Here is a 15129-nt window from a genome sequence, read left to right as displayed (position 1 = left end):
CATAAACTGTCAACTTTCTCTCCCCATGCCCTGCCCTCTTTCTAAACAGTGATTTCTGAAATTTGAAAGCACAGTGATTTTTTTTAAAAAAGTCTTTCATATAATCCTTGGGACATTCAGATTTATTTTTAGATTATACTTATTCCTAGGACCTGCAAAGGTTTGCAAGAAATGCTCTTCATCTACTTTCTTTAAGGCAAGTTAAATACAAATTTGAGACTCTCTTCTTATCAACGTGGCAATAAGTTTAATATCGATTTTTATTGGGGCTCCCTTCTCCACACTGCAAGGTCTCATGCAGAGCCAAAACACTGGGGGACTCCTCTGGTCCTCTGCAGAGTAACTATTAACATGCCCCACGTTTGAGCCCACAGGGTTCGTTGAAGTCTTGCTCTGCAGCTCTGTACTGTGTAGAACTCAGGGGATCTTGCAGTGACAGAGCCCCGGTGTCCAGGGGCAGCCATCCTTTTTGAGACACTTCTATTTCCCTTGGCCTCTGAGGAAAGTAGAGCTTGGATCCCCTCTTTTCTGGGAAGTTGGCTAGCATCCATGCCCTTCCTAGTAGTCCCTTTTCTCCTTTCTTCAGCTCAGAGGTAGCCCCTCCTACCTCCTCTTCCCCAGGACAGTTTCCTCAGTGAAAGCCCAGGCTTTCCCTAGAGATAGCCTGTTTGTCTTTGGTAGTTGCAGCTTTCCACCTTGCAAAAGCCTCTGAGGTGAGGAAGTACAGAGTGCTTGACAAAGAAAGGCTTAGAAGAGGTAGGGGAGAGGAAGAAGAAAGAGAAAGAACTTTTAATGTTTTCATTTACTGCTTGTTGTCATCAACATTTGTCCTATTCATGTCTGGCCATCACATGTTGGACAACATTTATACATTTGGAGAAATTTCCACATTATGAATCCATCTCCTTAGGGTCAGAAGTGAGAACTCAAATTTCCAGCGTCTTTTGCTGCTTGGACTTCACTCTCCAGTCGGAGGCACTTAGGTGAGACCACGACTTGGAAGAGAACCATGTGAGAAACAGGCTGTATGCTAAGCGTAGGCAGCAGCAGGAGAGCGTGGCTCTGGAGGATGATAGTGTTGTAGGGTTGAGTGCCTGGTAGAGGCATCAGTACTAGTTGCAGTAAGGTTTTGGCATTTAGGGTTTGGTGACAGGGACAGATGCAGCAGTTTTCTCATCACGCCAGTTCTACAGCATTGTTTTGGATGTATTCCTAGAAGTTTAGCCTTGAGCTTGCTTGTTTTTCTAGTCAGCTCAGTGATTCTGTGAACTTAAAATCAGATTTATTGAGGTATAATTTACGTACAATAAAATACTGTTTTGGGTTTATTGTTTGTTGGGTTTTGACAGATGTTTACAGTCTCCTAATAATCACCACAATCATGATACTGAATATTTCTATCACCCCAAAGAGGCTATGCCCCCATGTACTCTTCTCTGTGCCCCCTTTCCTCTCTGCCCTAACTCCAGCCCATTTTCTGCCCCTGTGGTTTTCCCTTTTCCGTAATACCGAATTTTTTAAAACTGTGAATACATATTGTATATAGTTTTTGTTTCTGTGTTCTTTCACTTAGCATAATGCCTTTGATATTTATCCATGTTGCATGTATCAGTAGTTTGTTTCTTTCTGTTAATGAGTAATTTTCCAGTGTATGCCATAATTATTTTATCCATTCACAAGTTGCTGGACATTTGAATTTTTTCCAGTTTTTTTGGCTATTGTGAATAAAGATGCTATATGAACCTATAAAAAAAACCTATGCATATAGGGTTTTTTTTGTGTGTGTATGTATGTTTTTACATCTCTTGGATAAATACCTAGGATTGGAATTGCTGGATAGTATGGTTAAGTGTATATTTAACTTTGTTAGAAACTGTGAAAATATTCCCAAATGACTGTACCACTTTGTAGTCCCTCCAGAAATGTATGAGGTTTCGAGTTGCTCTGCATTTTGGGCAAAACTTGGTATTGTCAATCATTTTAATTTAACTCATTCTAGTTGATGTGTAGTAGTATCTCAATGTGTGTTGGTTTTTTTTTTCATTTTTAAAATCTTTATTGAATTTGTTACAATTTTGCTTCTGTTTTATGTTTTGGTTTTTTGGTCATGAGGCATGTGGGATCTTAGCTCCCTGACCAGAAATCGAACCCACACACCCTGCATCGGAAGGCGAAGTCTCAACCACTGGACGTCCCCTCAATGTGATTTTAATTTCCATGTTGACTAATGAAATTGAGTAATAAGAATTTTCATATTCTTATTATTCATTTGTATGTTGTCAATGGTGCGCTTAAAAAATTGGGTTGTTTGTCTTACTGAATTGTAAGAGTTGTTTATATATTGTAAATACAAGTCCTTGATGTGTTTTGAAAATATTTTCTTCCAAACTGTGGCTGGTTTTTGATTTTCTTAATAGTGTTTTTTGAAGACAAGAAATTGTTAATTTTGAAAGACTAATTTATCAATTTTTTAAATAGTTCATGCATTTTGTAGCCTAAGAAGTCTTTTCCTAACTCAGAGTCATGGAGACTTTCACCTATGTTTCCTTACAGAAATTTCCTAGTTTTCACTCCTGCATTAAGGTTTTTGATCCATTTCAGGTTAACTTTTATATAAGGTGTAAGGTAAGGGTAAAGTTAATATTTTTGCATATGGAGGTACAGTTCTTCCAGCACTGTTTTTTGAAGAGTATCCTTTTCCCACTGAACAGCCTTGAAATCTTTGTTGGAAATCAATCGACCATATTTGTGTGGATCGGTTTCCGTACTCTCTGTATGTCTGTCCTAATGCCGATCCTACACTATCTTGATTACCGTAGCTTACAGTAAGTTTTAAAAATTAGGTATCGCAAGTCCTCAAACTTTTTTTCTTTTCAAAATTTGGCTATTTTAATCTTCGCTTTTACACACACATTTTAGAAGCAATTTGTTTATTTCTACAAAACAGTTCACTGGAATTTTGATTAGGATTGTATTAAATCAATAGATGAATTTGGGGAGACTTGACATCTTAAAAGTATTGTCTTTTGATTAATGGCCGTGGTTTATCTCTTTATTTATTTAGGTCCTTAAATTTTTCTCAGGAAAGTTTTGTAATTTTCATTGTATAGGTGTTGCAGGTATCTTGTTAAAGTTATTCCCAAGTGTTTCATCTTTTTGGTGCTATTGTAAAAGTGGTATTATTTTTAAATTTTAATTTCCAAATATTCACTGCTATTATATAGAAATATAGTTGATATTCATATATTGACCTTGACTTCTGCAGCCTTGGTAAACTAATTTATTAATTAGAATTTTTTGCTTTTTAGTAGGTTCATTAGAATGTTCAATGTAGACGATTGTGTTATCTGCAAATAATCTGTACAGTTTTACTTTTTCCGTTCCAATCTATATGTCTTTTGCTTTTTATCTTTGACTTATTGCAATGGCTAAGACCTCCATGTTGAATGGATGTGGTGAGAGCAGACATCCTTTCCTTGTTTCTGATCATAGGAGGAAAGCAACTTTAGCCATTAAGTGAAAGTTGTCTTTTATCATTAAATATAATGTTAGCTCTCTATTTTTTTGTAGATGCTCGTTATCCATTTGTGGAAATTTCCTACTCTTCCTCGTTTGAAGAGAGTTTTTATAATAAACAGATACTGATTTTTGTCACTTTTTCGGTACCCATTGAAAAGTGTGTGTGTGTGTGTATTTTTTTTAGTATATTGGCTTGGTAAATTATATTGATTTCAAATACTGAGTGAACCTTGCATTTAAAAGGGTAAACATTACTTTTGTCATTATTAATTATTTTTCTATATATTGCTGGATTCAATTTGCTAACATTTTGTTAAGGTCTTTTATGCCTATATTTAGAAGGGACGTTAGTCTGTAATTTTCTTTGCTTGTATTGTCTTTGTTGGATTTTGGTATTAGGGTAATGTAAGCCTCAAAATGAGTTGGGGAGTGTTCCCTTTTTTTTCTGGAAGAATTTATATATGGAATTGGCATTATTTTTTCATTAACTGTTTGGCAGAGTTCACAGTTGAAGCCATTTGGACCTGGTGTTATCTCGGTGGGAGAATTCTTAAATGCAAATTAATTCATTTTTTAAAAAATGAACATAGGGCTAGTCAGGTTACATCTTTTACAGAGAGCTTTGGTAGTTTGTGTCTTTCAAGGGATTTGTTCATTTCATCTGTTTCCAAGATATTAGCATAAAGTTATTTATAATATCCCTTTATTATTCTTTTAATGTCTCTGGGGCCTGTAGTTATGTCCTTTCCTTCATAATGGTAATTTATGTCTTTTCTTTTATTTTCTTGATAAGTCTGGTTAGAGATTTATCAATTATTGACTTCTCAGAGAACCAGCTTTTGATTTCAGTGATTTACTCCATTAATAATTTTCCTGTCTTCATTTTCATTGAATTCTACTGTTATTTTTATACTTTTCTCTTTTGACCTTACTTTTGATGTAATTTTCTTTTCCTAGTTTCTTAAGGTGGGTGTTTAAGTTGTTGATTATAAACCTTCTTCTTTCATACTGTGAGCATTTAGATGCTATTAATTTTCCTCAGAGTAGTGCTTGGTTGCTTGCCTTAAATTTTGATGTGTTGTATTTTCATTTTTATGCAATTCAAAAAATTTTCTGATTTTCCTTGTAATTTGGCCTTTGACCTGTGAGTTATTTAGAAGTTGATTTTTATAAATATTTGATGATTTTCTATATTTCTTTCTGTTGAGTTCTAATTTAATTCACATTCCCTGTGTGATTTTAATTACTTTAAATTGGTTAAAGTTTATTTTGTAGCTCAGAATATGTTCTATCTTGGTGATTGTTCCATGTGCATTTGAAAATAATGTGTATTCCATGATGCTGGGTAGAGTGTCCTAAAAAATCTCAGTTACGTTAAGTTCATTTGTAGTGTTGTTTAGGTCTTCTGTATTTTCACTGATTTTTTCTTATTTATTTATTTTTATATATTTGTTTTATGTAATTGTCAATGACAGAAAAGTGTTCCACTATCTAACTATGATTGAGACTTTTTTCTTTTTATCCTTTCAGTTCTATCAGTTTTTGCTTCATATACTCTGAAGCTCTGTTGTTAGATGCATACACATGACTATTATGTTCTTGATGAATTGACTCCTTTATCATTATTTAATGTCCCTCTTTATTCCTATTTTGGTGATCTAGTTCTCTCTTCACATGCTGCTTCTTTCAGACTCTCCAACAAGAAGGACGGTCCTATTGGAGTTGCCAGGCACCGTTGTGTTTGGTATATCTTTTGACAAGGATCTTATGACAGCTATCTCATAAACAACTGTCTGGTCTATACGTGACTGATTTGGTCAGGTGCTGATTTCTGGTGTACAATCACTTGTAGCCAGGATGTGAATGAGATCCTGTGTTAAAACCATGGTGACCTATGTAAGGAATTGCTTCATTCTGCTTTCCCTGAGGGGAATTTTGGCTGTGGTAACCATCATAATATCATGTGCATCATAACACTGCAAATCTTGCATCTGCTTTTGTGGCTTGCTTCTTTAGACAGCTAATTATAATCACATTACTCATTTTTACAAAAGGATTTGCAAACACAGATGTTCATAGGAGTCAGGCAGGGATCCTGACTGAGAAGAGTGGGCTATATTGTAGATAATAGGGAGTGGTGGGGATTGTGGCAATGTGGAGAGCTCAAAATTTGTGTGAGAGGGCAGCACTAATTAATTGCCATGAGAAATTCAGGCCCACTATTACTCTTACATTTTTTAAAGATAAGTTGGTAATCTAGAGTTTTGTATTATTTAATTGTAAGTAATTCAAAGTACTTAAAAACTCTAAGTGGGTCATATAATATAGGCCAAACAAAATATGTATGTAAATCATCTGTAACCTTGCCAGACTGTAGTCAGCCCTGTAAGGGAATTCCTAAATGGAATAGAACAACTATGTCCTAAGTCAGATGTAAGATTAGGGGAGGGTGATAATAATGGGAGACTTGCTGTAGAAGATTCTGATCAAGGTCACATGGAGTGTTAGGAATTATTGCTGAGTAGAAGTCTCCCATATAATAGATATGCCATGGCACGAAGGGGCCGAGTAGGCAGATGTATATACTTTTGATCACTTGAAAAGTGACAAAGGGGCATGCTAATGTAGAGTGTGAGCATTGGTTCGGTACAAGGCCTTGGCCTCCCTCTGGACCTCTGTCTCATCTCTGGGCCTGCTCTTTGGAACTATACCTGAGGAAATCATTCCTATACCTGGGTCCCCTGGCGTGCTGTTTGCCCTTGGCATGCTTCCTGAGGGATGTTTGTGGCTGAAGAGGGGGAGCCAGTGAGAAGGCACTGCAGTGGCGTTTAAAGGGGCACCATAATACCATGGAAATACAATACTGTGATACCGTGGGACATGTATGGGGCTACAGTGCTCCAGTCAGAAGATGAGGATGTGTAATTTTATGGTAGCCTGCCTTTGTATACCAACAATAAAGTATGCATATTGTTTACAGAGACTTGGCAGTGGTTCTGTAAATTGATTAATGTCGATGACCAGTGCATAATAAAGCCGTCTACACTGATCAAATTAACCAGATATTTACTTTTCATCTAGTTTAGTGCTGTGTTGATGGCCAAAACCTAATTTAATGTCAGTTAACACAAACATTGTTTTTTAGTTAAAATGGCAGTTAAAATTATATAACAATAACAATTGTAAAGATAATTTCACCTGATTAAAATTTGCTTAAAATATGAAGAGAAAGTGATTTCCTTCAAAATCACTACAGTAAAATAAATAGCTAGTGTGAAGCAGCTGCATAGCACAGGGAGATCAGCTCGGTGCTTTGTGACTACCTAGAGGGGAGGGATAGGGAGGGTGGGAGGGAGACGCAAGAGGGAGGAGATATGGGGATGTATGTATATGTATAGCTAATTCACTTTGTTATAAAGCAAAAAACTAACACACCATTGTAAAGCAATTATACTCCAATAAAGATGTTAAAATAAATTTAAAAAATAAAATATTTAAAACTTAAAAAAAAATAAAAAATAAAAATCACTGCAATGTTAGAGACACTTGTGTTATTCCATAATTTCCTTCAGGAAACAAGTATAGCATAGAATTTTTGTTTTTTTGAAATTTATTTCAGTCTGATAGAACTACAAAACTTAATTTGAACAGGTTAGATGGATTTTGTAATTTTTATATGCACGAAACAGCACTTATGAAATCATATGGGAATCATATAAGCCAATAGGCATTATGTGACCGCTGATATTAACATTTGGGGGCAAAAGGACAGCATAGGTCCTCCAAAATGCCATAAGATCCTGTTGATGCTTTGCTGACCATATTTCTTGAGGGAAGTGTTCTGGCAGTTGGGCTGATCCTGAAACATGAACACATGCTCCATAGACATCAGCAAACACTCTATTTCGACATCTCCGTTAGATTCTTGTGCCAGTTCTGCTTCTGAACTTCAGGTGTTCTGGCTCTGATGGATTTGTAGGGGAGGTCTTGTGTCCTCTGAGTCTAGCCAATCACTGTAAAATGTCCTTTGTCTCTTCTCTTGGCTACGCAGTGTGGATGATCCCTCTTCAGACTTCTAAGGATTCTTTGCTGCTAGCTTTTTTTCCTCTAACATGTACCTCTTGGTCTGAGAAAATGTGAATTTCTTCTTGCTTTAAATCTTGGGAAATAGAGGTCTAAAGAAAGAGTATACACAACTGTTATTTATGGTTTCAACTCCTGGGAGGAAACAGGGCCATGTGCTTTATGTCTTTCTTGTTTAATTGCTAGGAGTCATTCAGAATTCATGAGTTGACTTAATTTTTCTTGGGTGAACGTACTAAGAAAAGAGTCAAGTCTGCAAAATGCTGCCAATTCAACTCTTAAATTATACATTTTACATGTAAATATTGCAAATTGTAAGATATTTTAAATGAATTTTTAATTCAGTATTTAGCATTAAAGTTTAAATTCCTGCCCAGAATTTCAAACATGGAAATACACTCTAACAGGAAATAGGGTTTTTAGGGTTTTTTTTTTTAATAAAATAGAAAAAAAAGAAGCATTTAAAATGTGAAACACACCCATTTCCTTCCTTCTTACTCTTTCTAAGAAATTCTCAATTATATTCAGTTGAATCAGTATGTTAAATAGGAATCCTGAGACACAATCACAAAGCAACTTTTTGTCTTCTACATCTTTTAAAATTTATTCAAGATCCAGTTTTTCTTTTTCTAGATGAAAATTTAAGCAGGTTACACAACTTTTCTGATCATTCTTAGGTTAAAAATAAAGCAAAGCAAGAAAATCTCAATTTATATACAGAAATATATGTGTAGTTCTCAGAATGCCAGTGACCCACCCTCTAGTCCAGTGACCCACCCTCTGCTTCCAGTTTCTTTCTCCTGGAAGGCTCATTAGACAGCCCTCTGGGACAGAATCTAAGGGAACCCACATGTGATCCACTCAGATGCCCTTTGCCCTGACATATTCAGGGAAAGTAGCCCCTTTTGCTGGGTGGGAATGGAATGGAACTTACAGCACACCACAGCTCTCCACAAAATCTGTTTCCAGACATTCATGCCTGACCCATTTATTCTCTGTGTAGTCCTAAAAGTTATATAGCCAGTTTTCAGCTGTCTTTGTACAAATCCTTCAGGGTAGTTGATCTTAAAACTCGCTTTGAATGGGCATTATCAGAAAATCTACAAACAACAGATGCTGGAGAGGGTGTGGAGAAAAGGGAACCCTCTTTCACTGTTGGTGGGAATGTAAATTGATAACAGCCACTATGGAGAACAATATGGAGGTTCCTTAAAAAACTAAAGATAGAATTACCATATGACCCAGCAATCCCACTACTGGGCATATACCCAGAGAAAACCATAACTCAAAAAGACACATGCACCCCTATGTTCATTGCAGCACTATTTACAATAGCCAGGTCATGGAAGCAACCTAAATGCCCATTGACAGACGAATGGATAAAGAAGATGTGGTACATATATACAATGGACTATTACTCAGCCATAAAAAGGAACAAAACTGAGTCATTTGTAGAGACATGGATGGACCTAGAGACTGTCATACAGAGTGAAGTAAGTCAGAAATAGAAAAACAAATATCGCATATTAACGCATATATGTGGAATCTAGAAAAATGGTACAGATCAACCGGTTTGCACGGCAGAAATAGAGACATAGATATAGAGAACAAATGTATGGATACCAAGGGGAGAAAGCGGGGGATGGTGGTGATGGTGGTGGGATGAATTGGGAGATTGGGATTGACATATATACACAAATATGTATAAAATAGATAACTAATAAAAAATAGCTTTTAAAAAAACTCGCTTTGATATCTCATATCTTATATCTGACATTTTAAGGTGTTGGATGACTTTCAAAATTATCTTTCATAGAGAATTCTGATAGCTAAAGAGCAAAATAGACTTTTTATGTCAAGTTCTGTATACATGAGACTGAGAGTAGAGCAGATATATTTACAAATAAATTGAGTTTTTATTGCTCAGTGTTGGTTCTGTTGGTAAAGAACTATCTCTTCGCCTTAATCATAGTACAAGTAATCGTATCATTTGTTTTCAGAGTTATGGTCTGTGGAAGAGTTTGGAATAGTAGAAAATATACTCTATCGGAAGTCAGAAGAAATAGGTCCTATCTTAAGACCTTTGGCAAGTCTATCTCTTTGGACCCTAGTATCTTCGTGTGCAAATTGAATTAGATCAATTAAGCAATATATATTTATTGAGTTCATATTCTGTGCTTACAGTAATGGAGTTACTCTGGAGTTAATGTACCTCACAGTATTCCGAGGATGTTATCTTAAATAATCACACTGATGAAAGTATGATTACAAGTTTGAATAGTGTTCAGAATAACAAGAACACTGCTTTATGAGACCCTGACCTAGGCTGAGGGGTCAGGAAATGCTCGTCTGTGAGAAGGTAGCACTTGAGCTAATATGAAGAATGAGTAGGAGGTAATAAAAGTAAAGTTAAGTAAAAGATTGGGTGTGGAACAGAGCAAATCAGAGGAGAGACAGAGGACAGAGCGAAGGCTGTGATGGAAGTAGTCAAGAGAAATTTTATTGGTAAAATGGATCAGATTTGATCGTGGACTGGGTTTGGGAGATGATGAGAGAGTAGAAGGAATTAAGAAAGATTTCTAAATTTCTGACTTGTCTAACTTGATGGCTAGTTGAGCCATTAGCTAGCACAGGGAATTCTAAAAAGGAGCCAGATATACAGGGGACGCAGGCATGGTGGGGAAGATCAAGAGTCTGATCTTGGGCGAGTTATCTTTGAGATTTCTGTGTGGAGATGTCTAGGAGGCAGTTGTATATAAGAGGAGAGGTTTGGGTTAGTTAAATTTGGAAGCCATTGCCTTGTATGTGAGAAATGAACCCATGATAGTGAATGAGAGTCTGAAGGGAGAGAGTTTAGAATAAGAAAAGACAGCCGATTGAGGAATGCCAACATTTAATAGCTGGGTAGAGAAGGGAGAAACAGCAGAAGAGACTGAGAAGTATCCAGAGATATGGAAGGAAAACCAGAAGTAAATTACATCACTGAAGCTAAGGGAAAGCTGTGTTTCAAGAAGGAGAGGGGAATGGTCATCACTGCTAGATGCTACTGAGAGTCCAAGAATGAATTCAAGAGTCATGGAGCCATCAGGAGGTCTCTGGGAAACCTAGGGAGAACTATGTTAAGAAGTAATGGTGGCAGGAGTGGATTGAAGACTAAATGTAGAAGAGTCTGGAGAGAGGGCAGTCCCTGGAGGGAACTGTGGGGTGGAGGGAGGGAGGAATTTTGTTCTAAGTGGAAATACTTGAGTATGTTTAAATGCTGTCAGGAAGTCTCCAGTGCAGAGCAAGAGGCTGAGGCTACAAGAGAGGGGACAGTCTATGATAAGGTTACTAAGGAGGCCAAGAGGATGAAATATAAATTATGCTCACCTGAGAGGCTGGCCTTAGATGAACTTCTCTAATCTAAGAGGAGAGAGGAAGAAGAGGGTAAGGCAGATCAAAGCTGACTTGGAAGCAGGAAGTTGAGGGAGTTTTTATCTGATGGCTTTATGTAGAAGTCCATACTAACTTAAAATTTGGTGATTGTATAATATAGTAGTGATGATAAAAACAAACATTTATGGACTGATTTCTGTGTGTTATGTGTGGTCTTTAAGTATATGTTCTCTGTAGATAAACTGTCTGGATTTGAATCCAGAGCTTACCATTTCCTTGAGCTATGTGACCTATAGCTGGTTTTTATTCTCTCTGGGCCTAAATTTCTTATGGATAAGAAATTATATATGAGGTATAAGATACTTTATAGTATTAAATGAGTTTGTGTGTGTATACGTGTATGTACATGTATATGTTTACATATGGTGCTTCATGTGGACTCGCTATGTGGTCAGTGTGCCCTAAATGTCAGCTAGCAATAGTGGTGTGGTAATGGTCACTGTCAGCCGTCAGCATCTGGCATTGCCCTCATCATACCCTTCTAACGATGTGATGATGGTATTAGCCCTATTTTACAGGTGAGGCAATGGAATCAGAGAATAAGTGACTTATTTGAGGCCACACAGTTAAGTAGATGAAAGAGCCAGATTTCAAACTAGACCTATCCAGCTTCAAACCCATACTTTTACAAGTTCTGAAAGCGGTTTATCTAGAGTATTCATTCTGCACCTATCTCAATGCTTGAGATTTCAGGGTTAACCTTATGTAAAAATGTGAGATAAATGAAGTCAGTCTTTCACAGCTTCTGCCACCCTGGAGGCCTGCCCTCTGCCAGCAGACCTGCTCTGTTTCCCTCAGCTCCCACCCCGATCCTGTGAATCTACTCTTCCTTTACTGGAATCCTATCGTATTTTGGTAGTTTTCCCATCTACATCTTTATCTTTCATTAGTCTATATTGCCCTTTTTTTCTTTTTAAAATTTGTATCAAAGATTGTGTGAGTTCAGCTTAAAATTAGTAAATTGAGGGTGGGGGGTATATGTCACCCTGTATAGTTAGTTTAAGGGGTGGCATATTCCCTACACTTCTTCCTTGGAGTATTATCTGAAGAATGAAGTGATGGAGGTTTTTTGCCAGTTTGGTTTCCACACTTACTTTTAAAAATCTCCATTGCATTTATCATAATGATCATAACAAATATCCTCCATTAACCCACTTCTACCCATGAGGTGACTTGTTCCTGCCATTGCCTGTTCCATGCTCAAGTAACCTCCACTTTCTGCCTCTTAGCACCTGAGGTTCATTCAACTTTCCTTTTTAAAACTTAGAGACTTTCCCTCATGTTATTTAACTTAGAGACTTTTCTTGATGTTATCAAGTGCTTTATATTCTACCACAGATGGCTCATTTTATGAAACATTTTATCCTGTAAATTTAACTCCTAAGAGCATCATTGGACTGTATGTGAAGAACACAAAGTTTTATGGAAGGAAGGTGTTATGTATGTTTATTTTTTAAACAAATTGTAATCATAACAGTATGTTATTGTGTTACTTTTTTGGGTGAACTGAGGTAATATCACTTCAAAATAAAACGGTTTGAGATACTGCCATGGACAATGTATTTTTCATAGTTAGAATAGCTTCTTTATTGGATCCCTCTGACCTATTTTAATCTCCTGTTATTCCCATATTGTACTATAGTCCCAGGGGGCAGGCATTCTTTTCAGAAAAGATAACAGTTGATTTTGACTTGTCAGGAGTTAGCTCTGGTAAGTTACTGTTTTCTTTTTTTTGAATTTTAATAGCAATACTGAGGTATAATTTACATTCCAAAGAACTCACCCATTTAAAGTATAAAATTCGGGCTTCCCTGGTGGCGCAGTGGTTAAGAATCCGCCTGTCAGTGCAGGGGACACGGGTTCGAGCCCTGGTCTGGGAAGATCCCACATGCCGCAGAGCAACTAAGCCCGTGCGCCACAACTACTGAGCCTGTGCTCTAGAGCCTGCGAGCCACAACTACTGAAGCCCGCATGCCTAGAGCCCGTGCTCCGCAACATGAGAAGCCACTGCAATGAGAAGTCTGCACACCGCAGCGAAGAGTAGCCCCCGCTCGCTGCAACTAGAGAAAAGCCCGTGTGCAGCAGCGGACACCCAACACAGCCAAACATAAATAAATAAATAAATAAATTTATTTTAAAAAAAAAAGTATAAAATTCAATTATTTTTAGTAAATTTATACAACCATCAAAACAATACAGTTTTAGAAGTTTTCCATTGCCTTAGAAAGTTCCATTGAACCTATTTGCATTAATCCCTTTTCCCTTCTCTCTTGCCCCATGCAGCCACTGATTTGCTTCCTGTCTCTATAGATTTGCCTTTTCTGGACGTTTCATATAAATGGAATAATACAGTATGTAGGCTTTTGAATCTGCCTTCTTTCACTTAGCAAAATGTTTTTGAGAGGCTCATCTATGTTGTAATATGTATCAGTAGCTTGTTGCTTTTTATTTCTGAATAGTATTTCATTGCATGGATATACCACATTTTGTTTATCCATTCATCAGCTGATGAATATTTGTATTATTTCCATTTGGAGTTATGATATCAGTAGTGCTGTTATAAGCATTCATGGTCTTTGTGTGGACATATATTTTCATTTTACTTGGGTAGATTCCTAGGAATGGAATTTCTGGGTTATATGGTAAGTTTGTTCCATGTCTGTGTTAAACTTTTTAAGAAACTGAAACTATTTTCCGAAGTGACTATACAATTTTACATTTCCACCAGCAGTGAATGAGGAGGATTCCAGTTTCTCTACATCCTTGTTCAGCGCGTGGTTTTGTCTTGATTATAACCATTCCACTGGATGTGTGATGATACCTTATTGTGGTTTTAATATGCAGTTTCATAGTGAATAATAATGTTGAGCAGCTTTCCATGTGCTTGTTATTAACCTTTGTTGAAATACATACTCAGATGTTTTGCCCATTTAATATTAGGTTGTTTGTCTTTTTATTATTGAGTTGTAATCATTCTTTATATATTCTGTATACAAGTCCTTTATCAGATATGTAAGTTACAAATATTTTTTCCCAGTCTATACCTTGGCTTTTTATTTTTTTAATTAAGTCTTTTGAATCACAGAAGTTTTAAAAAATTTTAATCAAGTCCAGTTTATTAATTGTTTTCTTTTACGGTTTATGGTCCTGGTGACATAACTAAGACCACTTTGATTAATCCAAGGCCGCAAAGGTTTTCTTCTATGTTTATTTCTAGAAGTTTAATAGTTTTAGCTCTTACATTTAGGTCTATGATACATTTTGAGTCGATTTTTGTGTATGCTGTGAGGTAAGGGTCTGAGTTAAATTTTTTGCATATTAATATTGAATTGTTCCAGAATCATTTTTGAAAAGACTATTTTTTCCCTCATTTAATTGTCTTGTACCTTTGTTGAAAAGCATTTGATCATAAATAAATAGGGTTTATTTCAGAACGATCAATCCTGTGCCATTTGTCTGGTGCTCTGTCCTTATGCTAGTATTACACTGTCTTGATTGCTATAGCTAATTTATAGCAAATTTTGAAATCAGATAGTGTAACGTCTCCAAATTTGTTCTTGTTTTTCAATATTCTTTTAGCTATTCTAGTTCTTTGCCTTGTCATGTGTTTTAGAATCAGCTTGTCAATATCTGCAAAAAGCGTGCTGCGATTTTGATTGGCATTGCTCTCCATCGTAGATCTATTTGGAGAGGATTGGCATCTTAACAGTGTTGATTCTTCTAACCCATGAACATTGCATATCCATTTATTTAGTCTTATTTGATTTCTTTCATCAGCATTTTATAGTTTTCAGAATATAGATACTGAGCATATTTTGTTGGATTTATATATAAGCATTTAATTTTACAGTGTGTTATTGTGTAATGCTTCTTTAAAATACTTTCAGTTTATTTCTTATCCCTCATCACCATTAAAGCTTTGCTTAGACCCTGTCAGTTGAATTCTCCCAATCTGTATTTGAATCTGGCAAATATCAGATAGTGTCTTACTAAATAGAATAAGTGTCTTCTAATATCTTTCCTTTATAGTTTCTAAGAAGTAAAAGGTTGAAAAATTTTTATTATTTTGACTCAGTGAGTGGTCAAAAGTGA

The 15129-nt window shown here is 36.3% G+C and overlaps 1 protein-coding gene across 1 annotated transcript in view; it reads left to right on the top strand.

Moving 5' to 3' along the window:
- The window catches only part of IGSF11 (immunoglobulin superfamily member 11), a 135724-nt gene that overhangs the window by 88885 nt on the left and 31710 nt on the right, over positions 1-15129 (top strand). The gene's annotated exons all lie outside the window — the stretch shown is intronic.

Source organism: Eubalaena glacialis, chromosome 6, assembly GCF_028564815.1.
Source record: "Eubalaena glacialis isolate mEubGla1 chromosome 6, mEubGla1.1.hap2.+ XY, whole genome shotgun sequence".
In the NCBI taxonomy this organism is placed as follows: Eukaryota; Metazoa; Chordata; class Mammalia; order Artiodactyla; family Balaenidae; genus Eubalaena; species Eubalaena glacialis.
Note: the sequence above shows the minus strand (reverse complement) of the source record. Positions and strands in the feature narration are given on the sequence as shown.